The sequence below is a fragment of the Leptodactylus fuscus genome, chromosome 4, assembly GCF_031893055.1.
Source record: "Leptodactylus fuscus isolate aLepFus1 chromosome 4, aLepFus1.hap2, whole genome shotgun sequence".
Lineage (NCBI taxonomy): Eukaryota > Metazoa > Chordata > Amphibia > Anura > Leptodactylidae > Leptodactylus > Leptodactylus fuscus.
The window spans coordinates 34,210,366-34,228,920 of record NC_134268.1 but is presented as its reverse complement, the minus strand read 5'-3'; the positions used below and the strand labels follow the sequence as shown (position 1 = coordinate 34,228,920).

Sequence of the window (18,555 nt, the reverse complement as noted above, 5' to 3'; positions counted from 1 at the left end):
TTGACAAACAAATGTACAATAAAAAGATATACAATTTTCCAATATACTTTCTGTATCAGTTCCACAAGGTTTTCTAGATTTCGACTTGCTGTCATTCATTCTGTTACTTCTACAGCAGTGGTCCCCAAACTTTTTTCCACCAGGGACCAGTTTCAGCAAGACAATTTTTCTATGATCCGGTGGGGGCGGGAAAGGGGTGTGGATGGGGGCGGAGAAGGGGTGTGGTTGGGGTTGGGAAGGGGTGTGGTTAGGGGCGGAGTTAAGCACGGGGTTGTAAATTAGAATCATGTAACACAAGAGAAAATGCAAACTATATAATTTTTACTACTTTACTACATCTACTGATGACGGACACTGCAGGTTATGAAGATGGCTACTGATGACGGATCTCACTCCTAATGCTGCTATTAACTTCACTACAGCCTCACTACAGCTACATTACAAGGACAAGTGACGTGTAATGTAGTTGCCCAAAGTTTGGTAGGTGAGTGGGGGGTAGAGCCAAGACCCGCTGCATGTCCTGCATAGTACTAGAATCCTGGACATACAGCGGGTCCTGACTCAACCCCGCAGTTTGCTCACCTTATCCCGATGAGCAACAACCAAGCGTCAGTGTTGTGAAGCCAGCTGGTGGGTCCTGGCTCAACCCTGGGCACTCGCCGGCTCCACAGCAGCTGCTGACTCCTCGCCCCTGGTATGCGGACCGATGCAACATGCCCCGTGGCCCGGTACTGGTCCGCGGACCGGTGGTTGGGGACCCGTGTTCTAGAGGATAAAACTCTGACCACGGTCATGTGATTTACGGTCCATGGTCATGTGATGAGCACACAGGTGCACAGCTGAGTACCAGGCAGATGTCTGATTACTGTGCTGTGACTGTAACAAGCGGCACCTGTGTGCTCATCACATGACCATGGACTGTACATCACATGACCATGGACTGTAAATCACATGACCATGGACAGAGTATTATCCTCTACAAGTAACAGAATGAATGACAGCAAGCTGAAATCTAGAAAACCGCGAGGAATTGATACAGAAAGTATATTGGAAAATTGTATATCTTTTTATTGTACATTTGTTTGTCAATATTAGTCTGAAAGTGGCCAACCCCTTTAAAGCACTTGGAGGCGCTATTTGACGGTAAATTGAGTACTTTGGGCTCTGTCATATAAAACAAAAAAATCGTTAACGCATCAACTAGGCTTAGGGCATGTTCACACTACCGTTATTATAGTCCGTTGCTTTCACCTGTCATAGGATGACAGCCACGGACATTAGCAGTTGTGGAGTAATGGATACAGATAGAACCCCGCCTTCCATCCTCATTCGTTCCCATTGACACTTTTTCCATTCATATTAGTTTACTTTAGTAATGCATGCAGGATTTTTTCTTCCTTCAGAAAAGTGAAAATGATGGAAAAGGAGAGAGTATTTTTTAACATGTTAAAAGCGGATTTCTGGGACTGAACTATAGGTAATCAATATCTGATTTAGTTGCTGCTCTGTGTATCACTGTTATTTACATGCAGTGAACCTGCAGACAAACTACATTTCCCATGATTCATCTGCCTGCTCTCAGTCTCTGTGTATCAACCCCTTCTCCACTCTCCCCTGCAATTAAATCAAATCACTCCCACAACTGGGGTCACATGCTGTTGTGATGTTTTATATGCTGGATGAACTGCTTACAGGGAGGGGTAGTGAAGAATTAGGAAGTTTTCTGTATTCATGCATCCTGCAATTTGGTCCAGATTTTACAAAAACTGGATAAGCCTACCCACCAACAACCCTAGGAAAAAAGACCATAGTACTATTAAAATACGGGTGTCTGCAGCCGGGCCTCTATTATATTAGAGCCTGGGCCCACCAGAGGATCCTGGTAGTCTAGTGGGCCAGTCTGACACTGGGTAAAGGTCCCAGAGGTGAATCAGGATATATCTTGTGAATATGTCATACATATCTAAGATGGAAACACGTCTTCAATCCACAAGACCTTTTTTTTATTATTATTTCATTTCAAGGTAAATTAACTTTAATAAGGAAATTTAGAAGTATTTCTGATAAGTGGAAGGACATTACCTCAGACATCCGGCGGATTATTCCGTTAAATGGGACTAAGGCTACTAATAATGTCTGACTGTAAAATGTTCCATTTAGGGCTGCGATCTCCCAGGATATGAAGAATGACATTAGCGTACAGTGAGTGCCGGGACGTCGCAGCGAGAAGGTTATATTGCTGGCGGATCAGGGGGATCATGGTATTATGTACACACACTTGAAGCTGTCTTACAATGAATGTCATTATTATCCATTATTCCCCCTATAATGTAATAAATGTGACATAGTGGCTATGAAATTGTGTTATTTCACATGCGACCTCCATTTACTGTAAGCAGCGTTCGACGGGACAGCAAATTGCTTCCTTTTTCTAGACTCATGATGTTCGCTGCCATTCTGATTACTTTCTCAATGGGAAAACCCAGCATAAAAATAATAGGAATCATTATAATAAAAGAAGAATGTACAAGAGATTACTGAATAATACACTAGCATTACAAACAGAAAAAGACCGTGCGGACGCATTATACCGCCGCGGCGAATTAAATGCTCTGCGCCCTGCTGAGTCAATGCTGACATGTGGCCGATCTAAACATCATATACAACTCTATAGAAATAATACCTTAGACCTACAGAAACTAAACCCCTATTACGTTGTTGGAGGGTTGGTTCGCCTTTTCTATACGCAGAATATAGGCCTTGACTTTGGCTCAAAAATACGCTACAAAATCTGCAACGAAAAAAGTTGCTTTTCCGCAATATGGGCCTTCAGCCTTAGGCCAAGGCTCCATGGAGTGGGATGCAACAAATAAAACAAAAAATGCTGCAGAATGGGTGGATGGGATAAGCCAAAATGCTGTGTTTTCGTGACGTGGGGCCCCATCCTTAGATGGTTTTTAGATGCTCTAGCCAAGGGTTGCAGGCTGGTGCCAACACCAGGGCTTGGCCACTGGGTCGCTCGGCTTCCTCTCTTGCTACAGGGAATGGCTTTCCTATAGTCTACCAGTGAACACAGGAGGCCAGGCAACCAGAGGTCCAGTGCTAGTTCTGTTCACACAAACTAGGCTCGGAACTGGCCCAAAACCCATAGGAAAAGCATCTCAAAACTCTGGAGTAAGTCTACAAAGACTCCCCTGGGGAATCCCTTTAAAAATGGCCATGCAACCAGTACTTTATATGGCTCAGTGTCTTTATTACAGGTATATTTTCAGAAACATTGGCTCTTAGGCACAATTTTTTTTTCTTTAGGAGGGTGGGGATATGATAATGTAAATCGGGGGACACGGCAGAATAGACTAGACAGCAGAGATGAGGTCCATCAAACACAGGCAGAGCAGGGTGAGCTCCATTTGCACAGCAGACCCCGACCAGTCCCAGCTTGGTGTGCCTGATCAACGTCCTCTCCACTCTTCAGTCTCTAAGTCTCATCGAGAACGTTCCTGGCTGTTCTTTCATTTGCATATCATGAAGTAACAGGATTTTCATGGAAATGAGGCAACTTTCCCAAGAACTAAAAACTCGTGGTAAGGACACTGGACATTGCAGGGTACTGGTGGTATGACCATTTTTCTGATGACAGGCTCCCTTTAAGGTTCCCATTCACAATTAATAGTTGTCAGCTGAACATTCCACCAACAGCGAATCTATCTGAGCTACCTATAGAAATGCATGCCTTGTTAGGCCAAGTGTTCATGTCTTCTTAATAGGGAGAGGGTAGTATGCCACTGCCATATCCCCTATGGCATAGCACAAAAGATCGAGACTGCTGAACCTCAATATGCCTGATCCTTATCCCCAATCTTCTGCCGACCCAACAATTGGCTGAACATGTAACACATATTACAAGATTGACCAGTCTCGCCAATACTGGAAGTCTAGGAGTCTTCGAGGTGGATCAGTGTTAGACAAAACTGATATTCTACTAAATATCTTGAGACCAAGGGTGTATATATAGAAATACCTGATGTTGTAGCCCTACAGAAGCACAATTATGGGGCCACGTTGGTTAGCAGTACAGCAGGTGATCAGTAAGGCTAAGATCACCTTTGTACGTCTCTTTTAGAGCTGGATTGCTAAACCAGGACATGGTGGTCCCAATAGACTATATGGGGTCCAGCGTTTTTCTACCGAAACCGGCGGAGAAAAAAGTCCTCCATGCAGGACTTTTCTCTCCCCAATTTTAGGCAGTTTCTGCAGCAGAGTCTCCAATAGAAACGGACCCTAAAAGAATGGACATCCAACAGTAGTGTGAAGACCCCCTTGGCCTGAATACAACTATGAGAGCCTCTATTATGTGGAAACTAAGGATGTACAGACACCCAAAAAGTTGGTCACTTTATGGCACTATATGGGCATTGTACGGGTCTATCTTAGAACCTATACGGTACTATTGGGAATAATATTAAACTATTGGACAGTAAATGTTACTATAGTATGGACAAAATGTATAACTTCACTATGAGAATCTTTGTGTCTGTTTTTCATAAGTCGGTGAAGGACCACGGCAGCATTTCATCATTATATGCAGTTTGCAACTTTTGTGTTCCATGAACCTAGCAAACCCTTTCCCCTTGAACAAGTCTACGTGTCACAATATTTGCAACAAAAGGAGTCCATTTCCTCATCGACAATTATTCCCATGTTTGCCAGTATCAACGGCGCATTGCCCAATGTGCAAATTCTTGGACAATCTTTGTATTAAAGCTACAAGTATAAAGGTTTCCTCTTCTGTACATTTCATCAGTCTGAAGAAACCTTTAGATACAGATTTACTAATATTTACTAATAGTTAGAGTAAATTTAGTCCAGACACTCTTAAAGGGGTATGTGGGGCAAAAAAAAGAGGTATTTTAGTGCTATTAATGGGTTAATAATGGCACCATAATACCTTTAGCAGTATTTTGAGTGATTTCTGGCTCTCTGGGACCTCCTGACATCCATTGCATTTGTTTACAAGCTTCCCTAGCTTCCTACTCCCATGATCCCCCTCTTACACCCCCTCCCTGTTTCTCTAGCTAGCTCACAAACTACTAGCCCTATCTATCAGCCACAACCCCGCCCCCTTCCAATTCATACTTACCTGTTTTCTGTGTCCTGGAGATCAGTTTCTTCGGTCCCACCAGCATCTTCTTCTGTGAACTTCTTGCGCATGCGTGGTATGCACTCTTCACTTCTGCCAGTGAGTGTACAATAAAGCTCTATTGCGCAGGTGCCGGCAGGAGCGGAGGAAGTGACGCTTCATGCCAGAAGACTGAAAATAGGTAAGTATGATGGATACAGGGAGTATTGGTGATGCTTGTTTCTGGAAATGCAGAAACGGAACGTCACTGAGTCATCAGAAAATGTGCCTGGGGAGGTCATATGACCGCCCCAGGTATATAGGTAAATATAGATTATTTTTTTTTAAAATGAAGTCAGTTAGAAATTGGGCGGGGAAAGGGCGGGGTAGTTAGGGATTCATTTTCAATTTTTCCTGGACAACCCCTTTAAGGTGCATCCAGTTTCTCAAAGAGGCTCTTGCTCGATGATAGATCTGCTGTATCTTTAGCTGCTTGGTTTGTGGAATTTGGACCAAATTTTCATTATGGGGTCAGATTGGTGCATTGTAGGCCCCTGCTCCCTCCCTGTTAAGCTCTACCCCTTTATTAAGCTGGGCACAAAGTTAGTGTTTATAAGCACAATACATTTGATGCAGAACATGTAGGCCAGTTTTGAGGCACAAATTACAATGACATACATCACAGGGATGGGAAATTATGACCTAAAGCAAAATTAATTGATTAATGAACAATAATCTGTAATATCAGATGCAACCTAGAGTAGTGTTCTTTTTAGGGGGAACAAAATGCACACCCTTTAAGGTAGACATAACCAGGTCAAAAAGTTATTTGAGTCTACCATCACCAAAATCTCTTCAAATTCACATATTTGGAGTTTTAGAGGGGGTTAGTGGTATAGAACTAGAGAACATGGGACCTTTTAGGTCCCATGGACACGACCAAGTCTCTTCCAATGGGGGGTCCGATGCTCCATTCTGATCTGATGATTATACTGTTCCATGACATTGGAATAGAAAGGACCCCCTACAATGAAGTCAATGGAGACGGAAGCCACTCGGATGACATCCAAGCATATTTCCCCAACAACATGCACACTCGGTCATGTGCCCATACCCTAAATCTGTATGTAAATGATCTGTAGACATGGCTGTGTCTCTGCTAGAGGACACATTTTTGCTTACGGTCACCACCTATTGGAACCTGTCATCTTTACGTTAGTGGGGGGCACAGGCGAAAACATAGTGACGCCCTGTGTGGACCCCTTCTCAACAGTAGTCAATGCATTTCCGCCACCAAAAAAGTACACTCGGTTCTGTCATACCCTCTCCATAGTGGGAGGAATAATGAAAGAACGGGTTGTACAAATGTTCCATGCAGTAAACCGGTGTGAGTCGTAGTTCTCGGCAAGCGCTCGGCATCACATAGTGTAATCCCTTCATTACTAAGCATCTCCCATAAGAGCTGTTTGTTTTATTGTTTCCCACAGAAACTGGGTTAGTGACTTTACGTGGGAATTCGGCAGCTGTCAACCTTTGAGTCTGCGCTGGTAAGATATGAACTCTGAGCGAAGACTGAAATTACAAAATGTAATGTCAATGAAACAAAAGCAGATACAAGCCACATAACTTCACTGGCAATGTGCGCCGCCGCCGCTGCTGCGGGCAAGAAGATAAAAGTCTGCATGCACAGAATTCCCCAAAAGCACAAGGGGTTCTGGTACAGCCAAAGAGGGGGGTTCTGGGAAAACAACACACTTGGCATGGAAGACATTACTAGGAGACGTCTGCTGTTCTGGCTGAAGGGAGAGGGATCGACTTGGAGTCACAGTCACATTTGTTTCTCTGATTCACAGGCTTCTGCTGAGCAAAATGACTTTTAGTTATTACTGGCGCTGTGTAATCATACAGCAGGAAATTACTAGTAAATGAGTAATGAAGAGAGCCCTGTCTACATAGGGGAAGGCGTATATCAAACCTAAGCAGCCTCCAGCAAGACAAGACCGGTGGGACTACAACTCTCAGGAGACGCCGCGCATCTACAAGGAGGGCTAATGGAGCCGAGCTAACTTTCTATCATATATAAGAATAAGGAGGATATATATGAGATAGATAGATAGCGAGAGAGACAGGGATAGATAGATAGATAGATAGATAGATAGATAGATAGGAGATAGATAGATAGATAGGAGATAGATAGATAGATAGATAGATAGATAGATAGATAGATAGGAGATAGATAGATAGATAGATAGATAGATAGGAGATAGATAGATAGATAGATAGATAGATAGATAGATAGAAGATAGATAGATGATAGATAGATAGATGATAGATAGATAGATAGATGATAGATAGATAGATAGATAGATAGATAGATAGATAGATAGATAGATAGGAGATAGATGGAGAGATGGATAGATATGAGATAGATAGATTGATTGATTGATTGATAGATAGATAGATAGATAGATAGATAGATAGATAGATAGGAGATAGATAGATAGATAGATAGATGATAGATAGATAGATAGATAGATAGATAGATAGATAGATAGATAGATAGATATGACATAGATGGAGAGATGGATAGATATGAGATAGATAGATAGATAGATAGATAGATAGATAGATAGATAGATAGGAGATAGATAGATAGATAGATAGATAGATAGATAGATGATAGATAGATAGATAGATAGATAGATAGATAGATAGATATGACATAGATGGAGAGATGGATAGATATGAGATAGATAGATAGATAGATAGATAGATAGATAGATAGATAGATAGATAGATAGGAGATAGATAGATAGATATTTGAAATCAATCTATACTTCTATCCACAGTATCTAAAACAAATAAAAGCAGAGTTGAAGTATTAAAAAAATACCTCCATAATATGGTTTTCAAGTTATTTTTCACTTTCCCTGTGCTCGGACATCACTGTGTGCATTATATTTGCAAGGTGACATTTTTTTCTTTACGTCATCCTCACTGTGCAAATAATCTCCATGTAGAAATGTGACACTATTATATAAATTCCAGCACTGTGATTTTCATATGTGAATCCTCCCATTTCGATGACATCACGTTTTCTAGGCTAAAACTGCATTGAATTAAAGGGGTTTGTTCCTGAATCATCACTTATCATTAGTGCAGAGTCCTCTGTTCCCTGTGTGAATGGAGCAGAGGTCGCACATGTGCAGTGCACTCCATTCAACGTCTGTGAGACTGATGAAGAGAGCGGAGCCCTGTAGTCCACTCTCTCTGGCAGTCCACTAGATTGGAGATACTGACTTGTATATTTTCCGTACACCGCCTGCTAATAGGTCTATCAATCTCCAAAATAATACATGAATCTCACTCTCCCCTTCCTTATATAAATGTATTTATTACTTACCACCTAGTAATACACAGAAGATCTGCCGTCACTGGTTAAGGAATTTGCTGAAAGGACATGGAGACTTCGGCAAGAGAATTTATAAGAGTGCACGGGGGGAAGCAGAGGGTGGCCGCTACTTCTTCTTGGACACTTGTCCACCCCTCTACCCACTATAGCAGCACAAACTTAATCCTTAAAGAAACACCTGAATACCTGCTCTATAGGGCATAACATCAGGTGCGTCACCTTAGGTAAACTCACCGAAAACACAGGCCATTGCCTAAAGAGCGTGTCCACGGAGTGACAAGGTAGACAAATGTAAATGCCATGTTTGCTTCCATGCTAATGAAGCAGAAGACTCCAGAATGGTATGTGTTAGGGTTAAATGACTCCTTGATTGAAAGATTTAGTTGCCAAATATTTAGTTGAAACAAATATTTAGTTGCCAGACAGTATAATGCTGCCCTGTGACCTCAATACAGCATAAAGAAAAGCTCTCTAGTGCCTCCTCCCCGTCCCCTCCGCACAGTATAATGCTCTCACATTAGCCCACAGACAATGCTACCCAGTTGTCCCCAACACATATATTGCCCTCCCACACGTATAATGCCCTCTAGTGGCCCACCCACACGTATAATGCCCTCTAGTGGCCCACCCACACGTATAATGCTCTCTACTGGCCCCCACACACTATAATGTTCCTTGGTGCCCCTCACACATAGTATAACCTTTTCCAGTGGCCTCTCCTACACAGTATAATGCTCTCAAACTGGCTCCTAGATACATTATAACGCTATCCAGTGATCTCCAACTCTTAGAATGCCCCCAAAGTTGCCCATCCAAAGGTATAATGCTCTCCCGTGCCCACACATAGTATAATACTTTTCAGAGGGCTCCTCACACCTATAATGCTACCCAGTGCTCCCCATAGACACAATATCATGCTCTCCAGTGGCCATACCATACAGTATAATGCTTTGCAGTCCCCAACACAAAAAGTATAATGCTCTCCAGTGCCACTCACAGAGTACAATGCTCTTCAGTTGCCCCTGCATAGTACAATTATCACCAATGCCCCAACACAGTATATTACTCTCCAAATGTCCACAACAAAGTATAATGCTCTCCAATTCCCCTGCATAGTACAATGTGTACCAATGCCCCCAAACCTATAATTTTCACCAATTGCCCCCACACACAGTATAATGCTCTCCAGTTACCCCCTCACACACAGTATAATGTTCTCTTGTGGCTCACACACAGTTTAATGCTCTCCACTGACTCCCACACAGTATAAAGCCCCCAAGTGACCCCCACACAGTTCTTCCAAACAAAAAAAGTAATACTTACGTCAGGTTTCCACGGATCTCTAGCTCTATGCAGTAGGCCTGCACCTAGCTGCAGGTGGTACTAATATCACAAAGAATGGTGGAGCAGGAAGCTGAAATCTTCCTGCTTAACCATTCTATTCAACTCAGTTGACATGCAGCTACTGTATAGTGTCTGTTAGCTTTCTTCTTAAAAAGAAATGACCTGAGCAACGGAGGGCCCGTCCGCCAAAACAGTGGTGACCTGTGGACACCGGCATAATCCATAAACTTTAATGGGTCCGCCGGGTGTCAGTCATTTTTATATTCAAACTGGCGGGAAAAATATTCCTTTTCTCTCTGATGGTTTTTGTAGCAGAATCTCCAACGAATTGCAGATGTGAACTTAGCCTTACTTGATTGTTACTGCTCAAAGTGTAAGGTGCTGCGGAATATGTCAGCAGCACTATATATACAAAGTATATTATTCCAGAGAAATCTTTTTCTCCCATGCAAATATTCCGCTCATATATTAGTAGCTGGAGCATTTCCATCATTCACTACAGTCCAGAGATCAAATATTTTGGATCCTAACTAGTGTTCATTTAAGGCCCTCAGAATTTGACTAGGGACTGACCCTCAAATAATGGGAAATATGTAGAACAAACAAAAATATACAAAATCACTGCTAGCCAGAGATCAGGTAAGTAAAAGTTCACATCTCCAGCTTGTGCCAAAGGTTGCACTGTAGCTCTGAATTACGGGCACCGGTTACAGAAAATATCAACCCTTCACTTAAGATGAATATCATACAGACAAGTAACGCTCCATATGATAAGGTTTTACAAGGTCACTGTGATGAGGAAGCTCCAAGCTAGTCTATGGCATTATGTCAGCGCTCTGCGACCACATGTCAGGCTTTTCTGGAATAAAGTGTAGCGAGTACTGCAAGTTTAAAGGGATTCTATCATTAGAATCCCTTTTTGAGGTAATATTACATCGGAATAGCCTTAAGAAAGGCTATTCTTCCCCTACCTTTATAATTCAGTTTTTCCTGGTATGCAAATGAGTCTCCAGACAGCACAGGGGGTGTCCCCTGTGCTGCCTGAAGACTCTCCAGAGGAGCTTTAATCTTCTTCAGCTGCGCCTCTCTGCTGCGTTCTCCGTGTTGTCATCGCCTGGCTGAGCCTACCTTCAGGATGGAAATCCCGCGCATGTTCTGTCAGCTCTGCCATTAGGCTTTAGACAGAGCCAACTGCGCATGTCTGTTCGGCCATTTTACTGTAGCCGCTTACAGGAACAGTACGCTCGTCTAAGCGGCCACAGTAAAATGGCCGAACAGACATGCGCAGTCGGCTCTGCCCAAAGCCCGATGGCAGAGCCGACTGAGCATGTGCGGGATTTCTATCCCAAACGTAGGCTTAGCCCGGCGATGATGACACGAAGAATGCAGCGGAGAGGCGTGGCTAAAGAGGATTGAAGCATTGCTGGAGAGTCTTCAGGCTGCAGACTGTGTGCTGTCTGGAGACTCATTTGTATACTGGGAAAAAACTGAATATCAATGGAATGGCAGCACAGAGCAAAATTATAAAGGAAGGGGACAAATAGCTTTTCTTAGGACTATTCCGATGTAATATTACCTCAAAAAGGGATTCTAATGAAGAATGAAAAGGCCGTTCCTGATGAAGATGGAGGCGGCGCTGGAGAGAGTTCTCTCGCAGTATTGGGGTCTCCCCCAGTGCTGTCTGAGAGCTGGAGCCTGCCCCCAGTGCTGCGAGAGAGCTAATTTACATACCAACAAGAACCGGGATTGTAGGCGAACGGCGGCACGGAGAAGACAACAACAGGTAGGAGAAGAATAGCCTTTCTTAAGGCTATTCCGACGTGTTACTTAGAAAAAATGTCATCTGAGTGATAGGATCCCTTTAAATATATTTAGTCTAGAGAGCAATATCAGGACTATAAGATTCTGTACACTAGTTTAACAGACTAAATAAGGAGAAACTTCCCCTTAATATTATACTTGAACACTGTACAAACAATACTTAGAAACACGTGCAGACAATGTTTCAGTTCAGCTACTGCTTTAACTTGAGCTGTGATTTCCCGCTGCGGTAGATAGAGATAGAGCTGAGCTCTAAATTTCACAGGGCTGCCAAATGCTCATATAAACTCACAGTCCTATATGCTATTAAACAATAAAATCTCATGATCTCATATGGTGCTGAGAGTGCTTTATAGGGAGGTCATTTTTTTTTTTTTTAGAATCCTCATATACCCACTAGCTTTTGCTAATTTTTATCTCATATGGCCATATGATTTTTAATGGACCTAACATCTGAATAAAATGAACATGCACGTCTGTTTTTAAAGGCCTTTGTGCATCTGTACTGTGTCCTCAAAACTGCATGTACAAAAAAATCCAAAAAAAATCCAAAAATGTGTGGTCAAGAACCAGGAAATTTGCTGGATCCATTGATTTCTATCGGATCCATGTCCATAATTTTTTTTTTTTTTAAACTCAACATTTTTTCGGTCTTCACTCTCATTGTCTTTGGTCGTCTTCCACAATGGTGTGAATAAGGCCTAACAATTGAAACTAAAACTTTCCAGCACTCAACTTTTCTACTATTTCTCCAAACTGGTTGTTAAAATTTCATCATCTACGAAATTCTACGTCTGAAGATATACTAAGTAGGTTTTCAAGCTCTGGTAGAAATGCAGATGGGATGTTAGACCAAATTGCTAAATTGACGATAGACAAAGAGGAGCTCTGAGGACTGCGTTTAAGCTCATCTGCCAAATTGTTCTTGAAATTTTTGTCTGAAACTATTTTTCCTGAATAGCCCATTATGATTATTGCTCTCAGAACGCATTCGCAGCACCTGATTGTAATAAGGCCTCATTAGCTGCAAACCACGTCGTCTTTCACATGAAAATACCGCCATTCAGACTTTCATTAGCCAGAATTCTTCAAAACGGGGCTCAGGGAAATGAAAGCAATGTGATGTTTGCGCATAACAGACCCCGTGATCGTCTATCACAAGCTCCGAATGTTACAGTCTAATAGAGATGCAACCACAATAACCCGTGTCAGGCTGTCACTATAGCAGCAACCATCACCGCATGGCAAGACCTTTTGTCGTAGGCTACCTGCAAAAGTAGGCGATTAATACTATAATCTTCAGAAATTAAAGTCATTAAAATAATTTCTATTTTCTTTTGAACAAAATGTCCTCTCAGCTATCCTACAGCTTGCCATAGAACTTCTTGCAAATATCAATTTAAAGGGGTTATCCATTTTCTACAATTGATAGGCTATAATAGACCTGCAAGGGTCCAACATCTGGCACCCTGGCAAATCACGGCTACTAAGGGCCTCCGATAGCGCTCCTTCTCACACTTGGGGTGAAGCAGACGGTCACTTACAGTACTGCCCAGTGCTGTCATGGTCTCATACATGGGGTGGGATTTATTCTCCAGCATGGAGGTCACCACGGACAGTATCCTTCTGTCACCCACCACCTGTACTGGGTCCAGGGGGCTCCCCAGGACAGAGCTGGCCCTTCTAACCAGCCTGTCAAGTCTATTTCTGTCCCTGGCTGGTATACTGCTCCCCCAGCAGGCCACTCCGAAGGTGATGGCTGATGCTACCACAGAGTTGAAAAGGCCCTAAGAAGTGTCCCCTGGACTCTGAAGGCCCTCAGCCTCCTGAGCAGGTAGAGTCTGCTGTGGCCCTTTCTGTGCAGCGCCTCCAGGTGATCGGCCCAGTCCAGCTTATTATTGAGGACCAAACCCAGATACTTATAGGTCCTGACTATCTCAATGCCCATCCCCTGGATGTCCAATTTCCCTCATTGTACACACTGTGGATGGCGCTGTCCGAGGGCATAGGCATAGTGTACATACAGGACTTGTTTACCGCTGTCCTTGCAGACCATGTTCCCGCTGCAAATTTTATATATATAGAAATAGATATAGGTAGAAAATCTTTATCTTGGACAAAAGTACAGAAACTGCAAATACAGACATAAAACTAAGTCAGAGCCTTGTCCTTGCATATATCTGATAAGCATCCTTCTAACAGAACCTGGACACGTCTCATGCAGCCAGTATCTCATCACTTATATAACTTTACATCTTTTCTTATGCTCTTTTTTTGTTCTTTCATCGCCCCTTCCACCTGTTGTGCAGAACCATGCAGCTCAGCCCCATTCAAGTATTCCAAGCCATGGAATAGTTCCCTGCACAATGGGATGGCTGGGGGTGCAGATCTGCAAGGAAAACCAGAGTCGCTAGACTAATATTTACTTAGTAAAATCAGGGCTTATCTAGCCTGTCCTAGGAATGCCTTATTTTCGGTCAGGACAAACCAAATTTCCTGGAATTGTCTCTATAAATTAGAGACTATTGGTAAATACGGGGGAAGTATGGTAAATCATTGGTGTGGCCCCTCATTCTCAGGATCCGTGGGGGTCTCAGAGGTCACATCTTCACCAATCATAAAGTGATATCATTCTAGTTATATCACACCTGTGCCCGGTCTCCGCTTTGTAGGGTTTCTGTCTTATGCCCGAGAAACTGGACAGAAGACAGGCGGACAGTGTCTGCCCGTGAACGTCTTCTGGTCTCCGCAACAAAACTGTTTTGTTTTTTTTTAACCGGACACAAACTCCTGCATGTCTGACTTTGTGTCCGGTTAAAAAAAAAACGGTTTCGCCGCAGAGACCAGAAGACGCTCATGGGCGGACACTTTGCAAACCCATTCAAATGAATGGGTTTGAAAACTGACTGCCGGTTTCCGACTCCTGTCCAGTTTCTTGGGCAGAAGACGGAAACCTGCAAAGCGGAGACCGGGCGCAGGTGTGAACCTGCCCTTAGAAAAAAACTTTAAGACTAAGGCCCCACGGGTCGTAATCACAGTGCTAAAGCGCTGCAGAAAAAAACCAATGCGTGATCACATTGCGGTTCTTCCTGCAGCGCTTTTAAGAGAAAGTTCACAGAGTTTTCCTCTGCGGACTTTCTCTTAACATTATATCTACGGGAAAGCCGCCGGCGTTTCCGTAGATATAATTGACATGCTACGATTTGCAAAGCCGCAACGGGTGTAAAAAAAAAAAGTCCCTTTTATAAAAATTGGGGAGAAAAAGACTTCTATTTTTGGCAAATGCCAAATAACGGATACATGTAGCCACATACTCAGCACATACATCTGCACCAGTGTCAGTATGACATGTATGGACATCCCTGTATGAAGTCAGGTCTATGTAAATCTCATTGTATTAGATGACACCCCACCATGATAGGAATAGACAATATACCACAACACACATAACTATGACCAAAAACCCAAATGCTAAAAACGGGGTCACCCCAAAAACTTACCAACTAGCAAAGATACATTCAGGCTTCCCTCTGCCACAAGAGGCCGGACTGAGAGTTACTTCTCTGTCTCCAGTGCCGAGTACCGGGCTACCTTTCCCTCGCATACGTTTTGGACTCCAGAAACATGGCTGACACGAGCTGTAAACACACACACAGTGGAAGACACTTTACTGCTCATTTACTCCACTAAAGTATCCCACATTCACTTCAATACATGCTTCGTGTACTTCCTGATACAGAAGGAGAAGTGGCAGAAGGGGAGGTCGTATTCAGTCAAGCGTTATTATAAAGAGAAGAGGAAGCGCATGATGATAGTTAGTCATAGATCACACACAGTGAAGGATGTTGTGTTTTTCAAAGTGAAACTATTAGTAGAAAAAGATTATATTTTGTTCAGTAGCGATTCACTTCTCATTGAACACCCCTATTATAAGGTGGTACGATCCACAGTCTCAGTATTTAAAACACACTGGGAAGTATCAGCAAGTCCAGAGCTGGAGAGAAGCTGGTCGTCTCTGGTCGTCTCTGGTCGTCTCTGGTCGTCTCTGGTCGTCTCTGGTCGTCTCTGGTCACATCTGTATCAGACTCCAGCACAAGTTCCAGACAAAAGAAAAGACTGAGACAACTCGTGTTCCCCAGCAGTATGAGTGCAAAATAATAATAAAAATGTCATTTATATTTCACCAACACATTCTGCAGCACTTTACAAGTCATAGGGTGTTTTTTTTATTTAGCTTACTCATATAGTGCCATCATATTCTGCAGCGCTTTACAGATATTGTCAGTCACTGTCCGCTATAGGGATCACAATGTACATTCCCTATCAGTATGTCCATACCTCCCAACTTTTGAAGAACTGAAAGAGGGACAAAATGTGAGGCACGCATGGCAAATTTAGCTCCACCCACTTTTATGTTGACTCTGCCCATTCTCATTCATTTTTCATGTGCCCCCACACCGTATAATCCTTCTACAGTCACCCGTAAATTATATGTCCCCCCTCCATCTCTGCCCCCAGTTTCATGTCCCTCCATCTCTGTCCCCAGTTTCATGTCCCCCCATCTCTACCCCCAGATTCATGCCCACCATCTCTGCCCCAGTTTCATGTCCCCCATCTCTGCCCCCAGATTCATGTCCTCTCCATCTCTACCCCCAGATTCATGTCCCCCCATCTCTGCCCCCAGATTCATGTCCTCTCCATCTCTGCCCCCAGATTCATGTCCCTCCATCTCTGCCCCCAGATTCATGTCCCCCATCTCTGCCCCCAGATTCATGTCCCCCATCTCTGCCCCCAGATTCATGTCCCCCATCTCTGCCCCCAGATTCATGTCCCCCCATCTCTGCCCCCAGATTCATGTCCCCCCATCTCTGCCCCCAGATTCATGTCCCTCCATCTCTGCCCCCAGATTCATGTCCCCCATCTCTGCCCCCAGATTCATGTCCCCCCATCTCTGCCCCCAGATTCATGTCCCCCCATCTCTGCCCCCAGATTCATGTCCCCCCATCTCTTCCCCCAGATTCATGTCCCCCCATCTCTTCCCCCAGATTCATGTCCCCCATCTCTGCCACCAGATTCATGTCCCCCATCTCTGCCCCCAGATTCATGTCCCCCCCATCTCTTCCACCAGATTCATGTCCCCCCATCTCTGCCCCCAGTGTCATGCCGTCCCCTCCTTCATCTGCCCCCAGTTTCATGTTCCACCTCAATGTCTACACACAAAAACCACTTAAACTCACCTTTTCCTCACTCCCCCGCCGCTCTCTCCGCAGTCTCGCTAATACAGTTGTAGGCAGCCACTAGCCGGAGTGCAGCGGCAAAGCAAGGAGCTGATCTGTGACAGCTCCTTGCATTAGTGGCATATCTATTCAACTCAGATCTGCGTCCTCCAGACGCAGATCTGAGTTGAAATCGGGACATACCTCCCTCCAACTGGGACCGTGGGACACGTCACCGAAATCGTGAATGTCCCGTGGAAATTGGGAGGTATGGGAGGTATGGTATGTCTTTGGAGTCTGGGAGGAAACCCACCAAATACAGTTCTATGTTATATAACGGAAGCTGTATGAGCTGTCCCCAGCTGGTATCTGTGAATACTAAGTGCACGGAGTGCAGGGGAATTTCTAGATTATGGGGTCAGGATCTGAGGAATAGAGGAAGACGGATAGTTTAGGATAAGAAATATTCAGCAGAGGTGTAGAACAATGTGGTTAGGGCGTGTGATAACCCTGCCTAAACAGATGGGAATTTAGGGTAGTTTTGAAGCTGCTGTAGTTGGTTATTAGTCGGATTGTCCGGGGTAAAGCGCTCCAGAGCACTAGTGCAGCTCGAGAAAAGTCTTGGAGATGGGAGAGGGAGGTTTGAACAGAGGATACAAGTCTAAGGTCATTGGCAGAATGGAGAGGACGGTTAGGGCGGTAGACAGTGATGAGAGAGGAGATATATGGGGGGGAGCACTATGGAGGGATTTGTGGGTGTGATAATTTAATATTGCATTCTGTGATGGATGGGCAACCAATGCAGCAACTGACACAAGGTAAATGCGTCTGTGTATCAGTTTGATAGAAAGATGAATCTGGCGGCTGTATTCAGGACAGATTGTAGAGGGGAGAGGATAGTAAGAGGAAGCTCAAATACAAGAGAATTGCAGTAGTAAAGACAAGAGAGAATCAGAGCAAGAATGAGGGGTTTTGATGTTTCTACAGAAAATATTGAATTCTAGAGATGTTTTTGAGGTTCAGGTAGCAAGAGTGTGCAAGTGTCTGTATATGTGGGATGAAGGTGAGATCCGAGTCAAATACAAACCCAAGATAGCGGGCATACTACCTCGGGGTAATCGTAAGGCCACAGATGGAAATGGAGGTATCAGGGTGAGGTCGCTTAGTAGATGGAGGGAACACAAGAAGTTCAGTTTTTGAAAGATTCAGTTTCAGACAAAGAGAATATTTGATGTTGGAGACAGCAGAGAGACGGTCACTGGTGTTCTGTAGTAGTACAGGGGTGATGTCACGGGAACAGGTATATAGATGGCTGTCATCAGCATGAAGATGGTAATGGACACATAATATAGTATAGACAATGGGATCCCTGGAATTCTTTTGCTGCCTGTCATTTAAAGGGATTCTACCATTAAAACCCTTTTTTTTTTTTTTTGTAGATAAGACGTCGGAATAGCCTTTAGAAAGGCTATTCTTCTCTTACCTTTAGATGTGATCTCCGCCGCGCCGTTCCTTAGAAATACCGGTTTTTACCGGTATGCAAATTAGTTCTCTCGCAGCGATGGGAGCGGGCCCCAGCGATGGGGGCGTTCCCACTGCTGCTAGAGAACAGGCTCCAGCGACGCCTCTATCTTCTGCTGGAT

At 43.8% G+C, this 18,555-nt stretch overlaps 1 protein-coding gene across 1 annotated transcript in view; it reads right to left on the bottom strand.

Moving 5' to 3' along the window:
- The window catches only part of CPQ (carboxypeptidase Q), a 327,320-nt gene extending 312,079 nt beyond the window's left edge, over window positions 1–15,241 (bottom strand). The window contains exon 1 of the mRNA XM_075270330.1: window positions 15,197–15,241. The gene's annotated coding sequence lies outside the window, so the exon portion shown is untranslated. The remainder of the gene's footprint in view (window positions 1–15,196) is intronic.
- Between the last annotated feature and the right edge of the window lie 3,314 nt (window positions 15,242–18,555).